This window comes from Oncorhynchus nerka, linkage group LG26 (assembly GCF_034236695.1).
Source record: "Oncorhynchus nerka isolate Pitt River linkage group LG26, Oner_Uvic_2.0, whole genome shotgun sequence".
Lineage (NCBI taxonomy): Eukaryota > Metazoa > Chordata > Actinopteri > Salmoniformes > Salmonidae > Oncorhynchus > Oncorhynchus nerka.
This window is the reverse complement of record NC_088421.1, coordinates 11,582,664-11,596,437: the sequence shown is the minus strand read 5'-3', so window position 1 is coordinate 11,596,437 and position 13,774 is coordinate 11,582,664. Positions and strand designations below refer to the sequence as shown.

The following is a 13,774-nucleotide window of genomic DNA, read 5'->3' as shown; positions in this document are numbered from 1 at the left end:
TTGTGCGTATAGAAAGGAGTCATGCGTGCATTCAGCTGTGTGTTCCGTGGCAAGTTTTCTTCACAATGGACAAACATAGGCTCATTCTGTTCAGAACAGTCAAGGGTATGACGCCATGTCATATTGTAACTGTACGTCAAACATAGTGATCATAAACGTCGACACTGTATATGACATGAGTTTTATGATATGGAAATGTGAAGTCGCACATTAGGACTCATGGGTGTTTGGCCTGCTTGTATGACATCAAAGCGGTGTTTATTGTAATCCTCAACGTCTCATCTTTCAAAATACATAGAGTTCTCTTCATTTACAACACTTCCCTCACTCAGAAAACCAAAACCGTTGCAAAAGTTGTCCAATTAGCAGGAGGGATTGGGGCGACTTCTTGTCACGCGCGTGTTCAAGTTCAGCACGGCTGTCAGTCAAAACCCTCACAGCACTGTGAAGCTTAGGGCCTGAGCTCTGATGTCATTTATAGCAGGTTAATGTACAGCTACTGTGTTCCAATTTAGGTGCTTATCGGTGCCCAAATCTATTTTCAACGCGGGTACGAGTGTAAAGGGCTACGACCAAAAAGCAAATGTTTGTTTTCATGGTTTTTACAATATAGCCAATTTTGACTTTGCAGCTGGCCCATCTAGTGGAAATCACTCAGTTCTGCTTCCAGAACAAGACGTATCCCAGTAAACATCAGCCTGCCTTATCCAAAGTCCTTCCCCACAAAATGGTGAGAGTAACAATAATTTGGCCTGTAAGTTCCAGTAAGTCTGCTGTATTCGCTAAGGTCAGGTGTCTTTCCTGACTACGTGACCTGAACTAACTATTGATAAAAACGCTTGAAAAACTCCTGTCCTCCATTAATGAGACTGGGAGTGTACTCCATTAAATGATTGTTATAAAACTACACTTCACTCTGCAGACAGACATTTAGTCTTTGCCCGGCCTGGTTCTTTTTGACCTAGCTACACTACCTTGGCTCTCATTGGCGGATCCCCGATGTCACATGCTTCTCCAGCGTGCTTTTCAAGCTAACCCCCTCCATCCATCCCTCCCTCCCTCTACTTTTCCACTCTGCCATTCCCTTTAAATACTTGACCTACTCCTCCACAGCATTGTAAAAGGCCAGCCACGTTCTCTCTGTGTCATCACCAGTGAACTATGGCTCCTGTGCTGCAGACTCAGCAGAAATATCTGGTCCGCTCACTGTGAACTAAAGCATCATTCATCGGACAAAGCCGCAGAGCTACGGTAATGACATGTTTATGGTGCAATATTCTTATAGAACAGAGTGGTTTCCAAACTTTTTATAGTCCAGTACCCCTTCAAACATTCAACCTCCAGCACACACACACAATACGATACATTTATTAAACATAAGAATGAGTGTGAGTTTGTGTCACAACCCGGCTCGTGGGAATTGACAAAGAGCTCTTATAGGACCAGAACAAAAATAATAATATAATAATTATAATCAATAATTTTGATCTTTATTTAGCCATCTTACATATAAAACTTAATTTGTTCATTAAAAATGTAATAACTCACCACAGGTTAATGAGAAGGGTGTGCTTGAAAGGATGCACATAACTCTGCAACGTTGGGTTGTATTGGAGAGAGTATTAGTCTTAAATAATTTTCCACACACAGTCTGTGCCTGTAATTTAGTTTTCGAATCAAATCAAATCAAATGTATTTATATAGCCCTTCGTACATCAGCTGATATCTCAAAGTGCTGTACAGAAACCCAGCCTAAAACCCCAAACAGCAAGCAATGCAAGTGTAGAAGCACGGTGGCTAGGAAAAACTACCTAGAAAGGCCAAAACCTAGGAAGAAACCTAGAGAGGAACCAGGCTATGTGGGGTGGCCAGTCCTCTTCTGGCTGTGCCGGGTGGAGATTATAACAGAACATGGACAAGATGTTCAAATGTTCATAAATGACCAGCATGGTCGAATAATAATAAGGCAGAACAGTTGAAACTGGAGCAGCAGCACGGTCAGGTGGACTGGGGACAGCAAGGAGTCATCATGTCAGGTAGTCCTGGGGCATGGTCCTAGGGCTCAGGTCCTCCGAGAGAGAGAAAGAAAGAGAGAAGGAGAGAATTAGAGAACGCACACTTAGATTCACACAGGACACCGAATAGGACAGGAGAAGTACTCCAGATATAACAAACTGACCCTAGCCCCCCGACACATAAAGTACTGCAGCATAAATACATAAATACTGGCTGAGACAGGAGGGGTCAGGAGACACTGTGGCCCCATCCGAGGACACCCCTGGACAGGGCCAAATAGGAAGGATATAACCCCACCCACTTTGCCAAAGCACAGCCCCCACACAGCTAGAGGGATATCTTCAACCACCAACTTACCATCCTGAGACAAGGCTGAGTATAGCCCACAAAGATCTCCGCCACGGCACAACCCAAGGGGGGCGCCAACCCAGACAGGATGACCACATCAGTGAATCAACCCACTCAGGTGACGCACCCCTTCCAGGGACGGCATGAGAGAGCCCCAGCAAGCCAGTGACTCAGCCCCTGTAATAGGGTTTGAGGCAGAGAATCCCAGTGGAAAGAGGGGAACCGGCCAGGCAGAGACAGCAAGGGCGGTTCGTTGCTCCAGAGCCTTTCCGTTCACCTTCCCACTCCTGGGCCAGACTACACTCAATCATATGACCCACTGAAGAGATGAGTCTTCAGTAAGGACTTAAAGGTTGAGACCGAGTTTGCATCTCTGACATGGGTAGGCAGACCGTTCCATAAAAATGGAGCTCTATAGGAGAAAGCCCTGCCTCCAGCTGTTTGCTTAGAAATTCTAGGGACAATTAGGAGGCCTGCGTCTTGTGACCGTAGCGTACGTGTAGGTATGAACGGCAGGACCAAATCAGAGAGATAGGTAGGAGCAAGCCCATGTAATGCTTTGTGGGTTAGCAGTAAAACCTTGAAATCAGCCCTTGCTTTGACAGGAAGCCAGTGTAGAGAGGCTAGCACTGGAGTAATATGATTTTTGGTTCTAGTCAGGATTCTAGCAGCCGTATTTAGCACCAACTGAAGTTTATTTAGTGCTTTATCCGGGTAGCCGGAAAGTAGAGCATTGCAGTAGTCTAACCTAGAAGTGACAAAAGCATGGATTAATTTTTCTGCATCATTTTTGGACAGAAAGTTTCTGATTTTTGCAATGTTACGTAGATGGAAAAAAGCTGTCCTCGAAATGGTCTTGATATGTTCTTCAAAAGAGAGATCAGGGTCCAGAGTAACGCCGAGGTCCTTCACAGTTTTATTTGAGACGACTGTACAACCATTAAGATGAATTGTCAGATTCAACAGAAGATCTCTTTGTTTCTTGGGACCTAGAACAAGCATCTCTGTTTTGTCCGAGTTTAAAAGTAGAAAGTTTGCAGCCATCCACTTCCTTATGTCTGAAACACATGCTTCTAGCAAGGGCAATTGTGGGGCTTCACCATGTTTCATTGAAATGTACAGCTGTGTGTCATCCGCATAGCAGTGAAAGTTAACATTATGTTTTCGAATAACATCCCCAAGAGGTAAAATATATAGTGAAAACAATAGTGGTCCTAAAACGGAACCTTGAGGAACACCGAAATGTACAGTTGATTTGTCAGAGGACAAACCATTCACAGAGACAAACTGATATCTTTCCGACAGATAAGATCTAAACCAGGCCAGAACTTGTCCGTGTAGACCAATTTGGGTTTCCAATCTCTCATTTACATTTACATTTAAGTCATTTAGCAGACGCTCTTATCCAGAGCGACTTACAAATTGGTGCTTTCACCTTATGACATCCAGTGGAACAGCCACTTTACAATAGTGCATCTAGGTCTTTTAAGGGGGGGGGGGAGGGGGAGAAGGATTACTTTATCCTATCCTAGGTATTCCTTAAAGAGGTGGGGTTTCAGGTGTCTCCGGAAGGTGGTGATTGACTCCGCTGTCCTGGCGTCGTGAGGGAGTTTGTTCCACCATTGGGGGGCCAGAGCAGCGAACAGTTTTGACTGGGCTGAGCGGGAACTGTACTTCCTCAGTGGTATGGAGGCGAGCAGGCCAGAGGTGGATGAACGCAGTGCCCTTGTTTGGGTGTAGGGCCTGATTCTCTCCAAAAGAATGTGGTGATCGATGGTATCAAAAGCAGCACTAAGGTCTAGGAGCACGAGGACAGATGCAGAGCCTCGGTCCGATGCCATTAAAATGTCATTTACCACCTTCACAAGTGCCGTCTCAGTGCTATGATGGGGTCTAAAACCAGACTGAAGCATTTCGTATACATTGTTTGTCTTCAGGAAGGCAGTAAGTTGCTGCGCAACAGCCTTTTCTAAAATTTTTGAGAGGAATGGAAGATTCGATATAGGCCGATAGTTTTTTAAATATTTTCTGGGTCAAGGTTTGGCTTTTTCAAGAGAGGCTTTATTACTGCCACTTTTAGTGAGTTTGGTACACATCCGGTGGATAGAGAGCCGTTTATTATGTTCAACATAGGAGGGCCAAGCACAGGAAGCAGCTCTTTCAGTAGTTTAGTTGGAATAGGGTCCAGTATGCAGCTTGAAGGTTTAGAGGCCATGTTTATTTTCATCATTGTGTCAAGAGATATAGTACTAAAACACTTGAGCGTCTCTCTTGATCCTAGGTCCTGGGAGAGTTGTGCAGACTCAGGACAACTGAGCTTTGAAGGAATACGCAGATTTAAAGTTTTCATGCTAGTTTTCATGCTAGTGAGGGCCGAGAATCCACTCTCACATAGGTACGTGGTTGCAAAGGGCATCAGTGTCTTTACAACGCGATATGCCAAGGCAGGATAGTCTGAGTGCAGCTCAATACAGAAATCTGGCAGTGGCTTCTGATTAAATTACATTTTCACAGCACTGAGTTGCAATTTCGATGAGGTTCTCTTGTTCAGATATTGGTAAATGGACTGGAGGCAAGGCATGAAAGGGATAACGAATCCAGTTGTTTGTGTCATCCGTTTCGGTAAAGTACCTGCCTAATTGCGCACCCAACTCATTCAGGTACTTCCATATATCACATTTGACATTGTCCGTAAGCTTGAGTTCATTTGCACGCAGAAAATCATACAATGATGGAAATACCTGTGTGTTTTCCTTGTTAATGCAGACAGAGAAGAGCTCCAACTTCTTAATCATTTTGTCCCGCACATTGAATATAGTTGCGGAGAGTCCCTGGAATCCTAGATTCAGATCATTCAGGCGAAAAAAAGCATCACCCAGATAGGCCAGTGGTGCGAGAAACTCATCATCATGCAAGCAGTCAGACAAGTGAAAATTATGGTCAGTAAAGAACTTGAAGCTCATCTCTCAATTTTAAAAAACGTGTCAGTACTTTGCCCCTTGATAACCAGCGCACTTCTGTATGTTGTAAAAGTGTTACATGGTCGCTGCCCGTATCATTGCATAGTGCAGAAAATACACAAGTTCAGGGGCCTTGCTTTAACTTTAAAGTTAACCATTTTCACTGCAGTGTCCAAAACATCTTTCAAGCTGTCAGGCATTCATTCCCTTGGCAGCAAGAGCCTCTCGGTGGATGCTGCAGTGTACGCAAGTGGCGTCGGGAGCAACTGCTTGCATGTGCGTTACCACTCCACTATGTCTCCCTGTCATGGCTTTTGCGCCATCAGTACAGATACCAACACATCTTGACAACCAAAGTCCATTTGTCACCACAAAGCTGTAAAGTACTTTAAAAATATCCTCTCCTGTCCTGGTTTCCAGTGGTTTACAGAAGAGGATGTCTTCCTTAATTGACCCCCCGTAAACGTAAAGGACATATACCAGCTCTTCAACTGAATCAGATTCATAACTGTCAGTGTCCATGCTAGCTGAGCTAACAACACATGTAGAATTACTGATGCTACAACGTCTGTCTGTCGTCGACAGGTGCATGTGTAGTACTGCTGGTAGTAGCAGAACTACCAGTAGAGCTGGTATGTGTTCCTATGGTATGTGTTTCTACTTTTCTTTTAACCATTTATCAATTTTCAAGCAAACTGAATGAGCAGCAGCTATGTTTGGCTACAAACGGACCGTTGGTGGAATTCCCGCGAGAGACTAACAGTTCATGTGATTATATGTTAATTATTTGTCTAGGTTACCTGTATTTGACATGGTGTTGTTATTTCGATGAACACTACATGGTTTCATTTGCGTACATGTATACCTGTTCTAGAACATAGTCTTGCAGAAGCAACATTTATTACGACAGCTGTGTATGACTAGCCCTTATGCTGTGTTGTGTTCTTGCATCTAGTGGGCGCTCAGACAATCCACAATTCTGAATTATTCTTGCCATTATTGCCATTATGGCTTCGTTTACACATTTTCCCACTAATTGGTATTTTAATCAATCAGATCAGCTCTTTTGCTAATAATTGGGCAACATATCTAAATTGGGTTGCCTGTGTAAATGAAGCCTAAGTAGGTAACCACATCAGCATGACTGCATTGAGCAGTCGTCAATGGCAGACTGTGTTTGATCACCCATATATGTGGCCACAGGTCTTTTCCCATGCAGGCTGAGAGCTGGGAGCTGTGTGCTTTGATTGATTCTGCTTTCTACTTGTTGCCCTGCCCTCCCCTTCCATCACTCTGCAGTCTCCCATGTCAGTGGCTGGAACATTAGAAGTTACAGCTTTCCAGCCTCTGGGGCTCTATAAGAGCTGGAGAAGTACACAAACACACACACTTATATTCCTTTAGAGAGCCGAGGCCTCTGTGTTGCGTCTAGACGCATAGTTTGAGGCTGTCCATGGATCTGTGTAGTCAGAGAATGCCTTTCAATTGCCATGTATGAGTGCTGCTCCTGTCACGCCCCCTACAGAATTACAGTATAGAAATAGGTCCTTTGGTTTTTAAATAGAAGTGCTGCCAATGAGCTGCACTTCAGACGGATCGAGATAGACTGACAGTTCTGGCTTCACTTCTGGTTGGGATGGTAGCCCAGGTTTAGCTGTTTATTTCTATTTCTAGGACAGTAACGAATGTAGACACAGAAACAAACAGTTGGTTTGTCAAGAATGTGTGCTGAGGTTGAGATGCTTTTTGTTTACTAATCAAACTAAAACCCTAGCAACCTCTCTCTCTCTTCTCTGCCACGCTGTGTGGGTTGGTCTTTGGGTTTAGCCACATTTCCCAACTTGTGAAGAAGGAGCTCAAGATAGAGCAAAGCTCAGACATTTCCCACCACTCAGTATTCCCAGGTTGGGTTAAATGTGGAAGACACATTTCAGTTGAATGCGTTCAGTTGTACAACTGACTAGGTATCCCCCCTTTCCCTATAGAACCAGTCAGGAGGACATTATTACTGCTAGACTCTCAGACAGGAGCGAGATAGACCGACATTCCTGTAGCCTACAATAGACAGCAGTCATTTTGACATGCACAAGTAACACCCATGAGCATTTCACAGTGTCTCATTTTGACTGTCATCAATATTGACATACAGCATGTTGGGAATTTAGGGCGTGTGTTTCTTTTGTATGTGCGCTCTTCCTTTTGTTCAAACATCCAAGACACCCTCTTCTCTCTGTATCCCACTGAAGGGATGTAAAAGGGGGTGTTGGTGAAGAAAGAGGCGGAGTGCTCTCTGGCCTACCTGGTTCTCAGGATCCAAATAATACCACACATTTTGAGTCTCTGGCTGCTGCGTAAAAATGTGTGTGTTGTTGTGTGTGAGAGTGTGCGTAATGTCTGTGTGTCTTTCCTCCTTTCTCTGCACCCCATAATCAAAGCTAGCAGGTCATTGTGTTCTCAACTCCAAGCCTGTACTGACTAGCACCATCTTCCCCATTTTACAACAATACAATGGGATCTGTCCATGGGTCAAGACTGTGTGTGTGTGTGTGTGTGTGTGTGTGTGTGTGTGTGTGTGTGTGTGTGTGTGTGTGTGTGTGTGTGCTTGTGTACTGCTGCTGCCATTGACACTGATAGTGCCTAACAGAGGGTAGATGTTCTGCTATTAACTGCAGGCGTATTAGTATTCTACAGCTGGATAGATAGTAATGACATCACTCATGTCTTTTCTCTTGTCTCCTCTCAGTAAGTAGCATTCGGCCTTTCAATCTGGCAGCGTGTGTTCTCCAGCGGAGTGCAACAGGTTCGCTTGGTCAACTTCTCCTTAGCAACGTGTGTGTGTGACGCACCTGATCGATGGGGCTAAGTGGTAGTGGGAGTTAGTCGACCCCTGTGCAGAGCACTCACCTGAGTTAGTTACCACAGTTACACTGCCTTTTATAACAGGTTTTCTTTCTTAGTTCCCCTTTCCATCTCAGAATGTTATAATGTTTGGAGAAGTGGGGATGCATAAACCAGTCATCCTGCTATCCGTTATCCTTCATCCTCTCTACACTCGTCCCTCCCCAGGGCGGTTCACGAGGGGTCCTCTGAGCCACACTCCCCATCCATCTCCCTTGGGTTGGTCCCATGATCAAAGCCCTCTGTGTCCCTCCATTGTTCCTGCTCCGAACAGCGTAATGATTCTATCAGGCCCCGGCCGTAAAGGGCCCAGAGACAGGCCTTGGAACCGCCCCTGTTGAATCCGCTTCGTCATGCGATTCATTAGCGTGTCAACTCTTTACAGAGCACTGCCCTCTCTCCTGCTTCACTCAGTACCCCTGCTCCCATCAGACGGTGACAAATGCTTTCTTTGATGGTTACACCGACCTCTCTATGAAGAGCTGTTATGTTCAGTATGAATAAAGCTTTGTGTGTGTATATGTTTGTGTGTCTTGTAACCACCCTACCACTCTGTTCTTCAAGAGGAGCCCAGCCCAGCCCTGGGCCTGCATGGAGGTCACAAGTTTGTCATTAATTTAATGACAAACATGTGACCACGATGACCCTTTTAGCCATGCTCATTTAGACCAATGTCCTCTGTAGACAGACAGACATGCTGTGCCAACATAGCCTTAGTTCCATTATCTGTAGACATAGACTTGTACACACACACAAACAAAACCAAATACATTTTTAAAATGTAAACATTATACAGTAGCCACGCTCCACTCAACTGTTTTCTTTTTTAAATTTAACCTGTATTTAATTAGGCAAGTCAGTTAAGAACAAATTCTTATTTACAATGATGACCTACCAAAAGGCAAAAGGCCTCCTGGGGGGACTGGGGCTGGGATTAAAAATACTAAATAAAATAAATATATAGGACAAAAACATACATCACGACAAGAGAGACACCACAATACTACATAAAGAGAGACACCACAATACTACATAAAGAGAGACACCACAATACTACATAAAGAGAGACACCACAATACTACATAAAGAGAGACACCACAATACTACATAAAGAGAGACCTGAGACAACAACATAGCATGGCAGCAACAGTAATGTTGCTACCCTTAGGATGTGTTATGTGGATGTGCTAGTAGAGGGTCCTGCTGTGCAGTGGGGCTGTGAAAAACAGACAGGAACTGGCAGACAGGAACTGGAAGACAGGCAGACAGTGGTGCTGCTGGGAGAGGAGGGATAAACCACAGGGCAGAGAGACTAGACCATGATGTGATGTCCTGCTACATGTTGGACTCCCAGGGGGGATTTTTCTGCCCTTATTATTAATTAAACATGATCAGTAAATAGTTCTAAATCTACCCAACCCACAGCTGGAAGCAAATGTTCACATGAGATGAGCACACACGCAAGCAGACACACACACACATTATGCCCACAAACACCCAGCACCACAGCCCACCTAATGTACAGTTGAAGTTGGAAGTTTACATACACCTTAGCCAAATACATTTAAACTCAGTTTTTCACAATTCCTGACATTTAATCCTAGTAAAAATATCCTGTTCAAGGTCTGTTAGATTTATTTAAGCTTTTATTTATTTCGTCACATTCCCAGTGGGTCAGAAGTTTACATACACTCAATTAGTATTTGGTAGCATTGCCTTTAAATTGTTTAGCTTGGGTCAAACGTTTCGGGTAGCCTTCCACAAGCTTCCCACAATAAATTGGGTGAATTTTTACCCATTCCTCCCGACAGAGCTAGTGTAACGGAGTCAAGTGTGTAGGCCTCCTTGCTTGCACATACTTTTTCAGTTCTGCCCACAAATTTTCTATAGGATGGAGGTCAGGGTTTTGTGATGGCCACTCTAATACCTTGAATTTGTTGTCCTTAAGCCATTCAGCCACAACTTTGGAAGTATGCTTGGGGTCATTGTCCATTTGGAAGACCCATTTGTGACCAAGCTTTAACTTCCTGACTGATGTCTTGAGATGTTGCTTCAATATATCCACATAATTGTCCTTCCTCATGAAGCCATCTATTTTGTGAAACGCACCAGTCCCTCCTGCAGTAAAGCAACCACCAACAATGTTGCCCCCCCCCTCCCATGCTTCACGATTGGGATGGTGTTCTTTGGCTTGCAAGCCTCCCCCTTTTTCCTCTAAACATAACGATGGTCATTATGGCCAAACAGTTCTATTTTTGTTTCATCAGAGCAGAGGACATTTCTCCAAGAAATACGATCTTTGTCCCCATGTGCAGTTGCAAACTGTAGTCTGGCTTTTTATGGCGGTTTTGGAGCAGTGACTTCTTCCTTGCTGAGCGGCCTTTCAGGTTATGTCGATATAGGACTCGTTTTACTGATACTTTTGTACCGGTTTCCTCCAGCATCTCCACAAGGTCCTTTGCTGTTGTTCTGGGATTGATTTGTACTTTTTGCACCAAAGTACGTTCATCTCTAGGAGGCAGAACGCATCTCCTTCCTGAGCGGTATGACGGCTGCTTTGTCCCATGGTGTTTATACTTGTGTGCTATTGTTTGTACAGATGAACGTGGTACCTTCAGGCGTTTGGAAATTGTTCCCAAGGATGAACCAGACTTGTGGAGGTCTACAATTGTTTTATGAGGTCTTGGCTGGATTTCTTTTGATTTTCCCATGATGTCTAGCAAAGAGGCACTGAGTTTGAAGGTAGGCCTTGAAATTCATCCACAGGTACACCTCCAATTGACTCAAATGATGTCAATTAGAGGTCGACCGATTTGATCGGAATGGCCGATTTCAAGTTTTCATAACAATCGGTAAATGGTATTTTTGGACACCAATTTGCAGATTAAAAAAAAATGTAACACCTTTATTTAACTAGGCAAGTCAGTTTTAAGAACACAATCTTATTTTCAATGATGGCCTAGGAACGGTGGGTTAACTGCCTTGTTCAGGGGCAGAACGACAGATTTTACCATGTCAGCTTGGGGATTCGTTTTTGCAACCTTCTGGTTATTAGTCCAACGCTCTAACCACCTGCCTTACATTGCACTCCATGAGGAGCCTGCGTGGCAGACTGACTACCTGTTACGTGAGGGCAGCAAGAAGCCAAGGTAAGTCGCTAGCTAGCATTAAACTTATCTTATAAAAAACAATCAATCTTAACATAATCACTAGTTAACTACACATGGTTGATGATATTACAAGTGTATCTAGCATGTCCTGCGTTACATATAATCGATGCGGTGCCTGTTCATTTCTCATCGAATCACAGCCTACTTCGCCAAACGGGTGATGATTTAACAAGCGCATTTGCGAAAAAGGCACCGTCGTTGCACCAATGTACCATAAACATCAATGACTTTCTTTAAAATCAATACACAAGTATATCTTTTTTAAACCTGCATATTTAGTTAATATTGCCTGCTAACATGAATTTCTTATAACTGGGGAAATTGTCACTTCTCTTGCGTTCTGTGCAAGCAGTCAGGGTGTATGCAGCAGTGTGGGCCGTCTGGCTCGTTGCGAACTGTGTGAAGTCCATTTATTCCTAACAAAGGCCGTAATTAATTTGCCAGAATTGTACATAATTATGACATAACATTGAAGGTTGTACAATGTAACAGCAATATTTAGACTTAGGGATGCTATCTGTTAGATAAAATACGGAACGGTTCCGTATTTCACTGAAAGAATAAACGTTTTGTTTTCAAAATTATAGTTTCCGGATTCGACCATTTTAATGACCTAAGGCTCGTATTTCTGTGTGTTATTATGTTATAATTAAGCCTATGATTTGATCGAGCAGTCTGACTGAGCGGTGGTAGGCAGTAGAAGGCTCGTAAGCATTCATTCAAACAGCACTTTCATGCGTTTGCCAGCAGCTCTTCGCTTTGCTTCAAGCATTGCGCTGTTTATGACTTCAAGCCTATCAACTCATGAGATTAGGCTGGTGTAACCGATGTGAAATGGCTAGCTAGTTAGCGGGGTGCGCGCTAAGAGCGTTTCAAACGTCACTCGCTCTGAGACTTGGAGTAGTTGTTCCCCTTGCTCTGCATGGGTAACGCTGCTTCTAGGGTGGCTGTTGTCAATGTGTTCCTGGTTGGAGCCCAAGTTGGAGTGAGGAGAGGCATGGAAGCTATACTGTTACACTGGCTATACTAAAGTGCCTGTAAGAACATCCAATAGTCAAAGGTATATGAAATACAAATCATATAGAGATAAATAGTCCTATAATTCCTATAATAACTACAACCTAAAACTTCTTACCTGGGAATATTGAAGACTAATGTTAAAAGGAACCATCAGCTTTCATATGTTCTCATGTTCTGAGCAAGGAACTTAAACGTTAGCTTTTTTACATGGCACATTACATGACACTTTGTTTTTGCATTATTTAAACCAAATTGAACATGTTTATTATTTATTTGAGACTAAATTGATTTTATTGATGTATTATATTAAGATAAAATAAGTCTTCATTCAGTATTGTTGTAATTGTCATTATTACGAATAAAAAATATTTAATTTTTTTTAAATTTAAATTAAATTAAAATCGGCCAATTAATCGGTATCGGATTTTTTTATCCTCCAATAATCAGTATCGGTATCGGCGTTGAAAAATCATAATCGGTCGACCTCTAATGTCAATTAGTCTATCAGAAGCTTCTAAAGCCATGACATCAATTTCTGGAATTTTCCAAGCTGTTTAAAGGCACAGTCAACTTAGTGTATGTAAACTTCTGAACCACTGGAACTGTGATACAGTGAATTATAAGTGAAATAATCTGTCTGTAAACAATTGTTGGAAAAATTACTTGTGTCGTGCACGAAGTAGATGTCCTAACCGACTTGCCAAAACTATAGTTTGTTAACAAGAAATTTGTGGAGTGGTTGAAAAACGAGTTTTAATGACTCCAAACTAAGTGTATGTAAACTTCCGACTTCAACTGTATTGCCTACATGACCTTGGTAGTGAACTGATGAGTCATGTCATGTCTACTGTATACAGTAAATATGGTGGTGGGAGGTAGGGTTGGGTTGATGGAAGGATGCTATTTCTGTCCTTACTGTAGTATCATCCCCTCTGGGCTGGAACTGGGAGGTACAAAGGGCTTCTTTTGTCCCTGTCTCCTGTCGCCTCCCCCCTCTTTCCCTCTCGACACCTCACAGACCCAGTCATGTGTTGTCCTCTGGGGTACAGCAGAGATGATCATCGGAACTTCTACTGTAGCTAGCACAATACAATCCATAAATTCCAATGCAGTGTCCCTGACATGAGCCTGTTCACAGTCTCTATGGAGGCTAGTCTCTCTGTCCACTCCGCTGGATGGCCTTGGCTGGAATCCATCCTCGCTGTTCTCGTCTTTACTGGGAGTTTCATGTTCTGTCTTTTGCTTCCTATCGACTGATAGGATGATTTGTTAACAAGCAAGCTGCACTTTGTCCATGCCTAATGTTTGCAGCCAGCCAGGCAGGACTCTACTAGATCGAGTGGTCTGCTGTGATGTCATGAT

General features: G+C 43.4%; 1 protein-coding gene and 1 long non-coding RNA gene across 2 annotated transcripts in view; one reads left to right on the top strand and one right to left on the bottom strand.

The window, feature by feature from the left end:
- Nucleotides 1–13,774, top strand: part of LOC115110283 (signal transducer and activator of transcription 5B-like) — a 115,606-nt gene that overhangs the window by 39,286 nt on the left and 62,546 nt on the right. The window lies entirely within an intron of this gene.
- LOC135564656 (uncharacterized) overlaps nt 1,469–13,774 on the bottom strand; it is a 21,737-nt gene continuing 9,431 nt past the window's right edge. The window contains exon 2 of the long non-coding RNA XR_010461180.1: nt 1,469–2,069. This is a non-coding gene — a long non-coding RNA (uncharacterized LOC135564656). The remainder of the gene's footprint in view (nt 2,070–13,774) is intronic.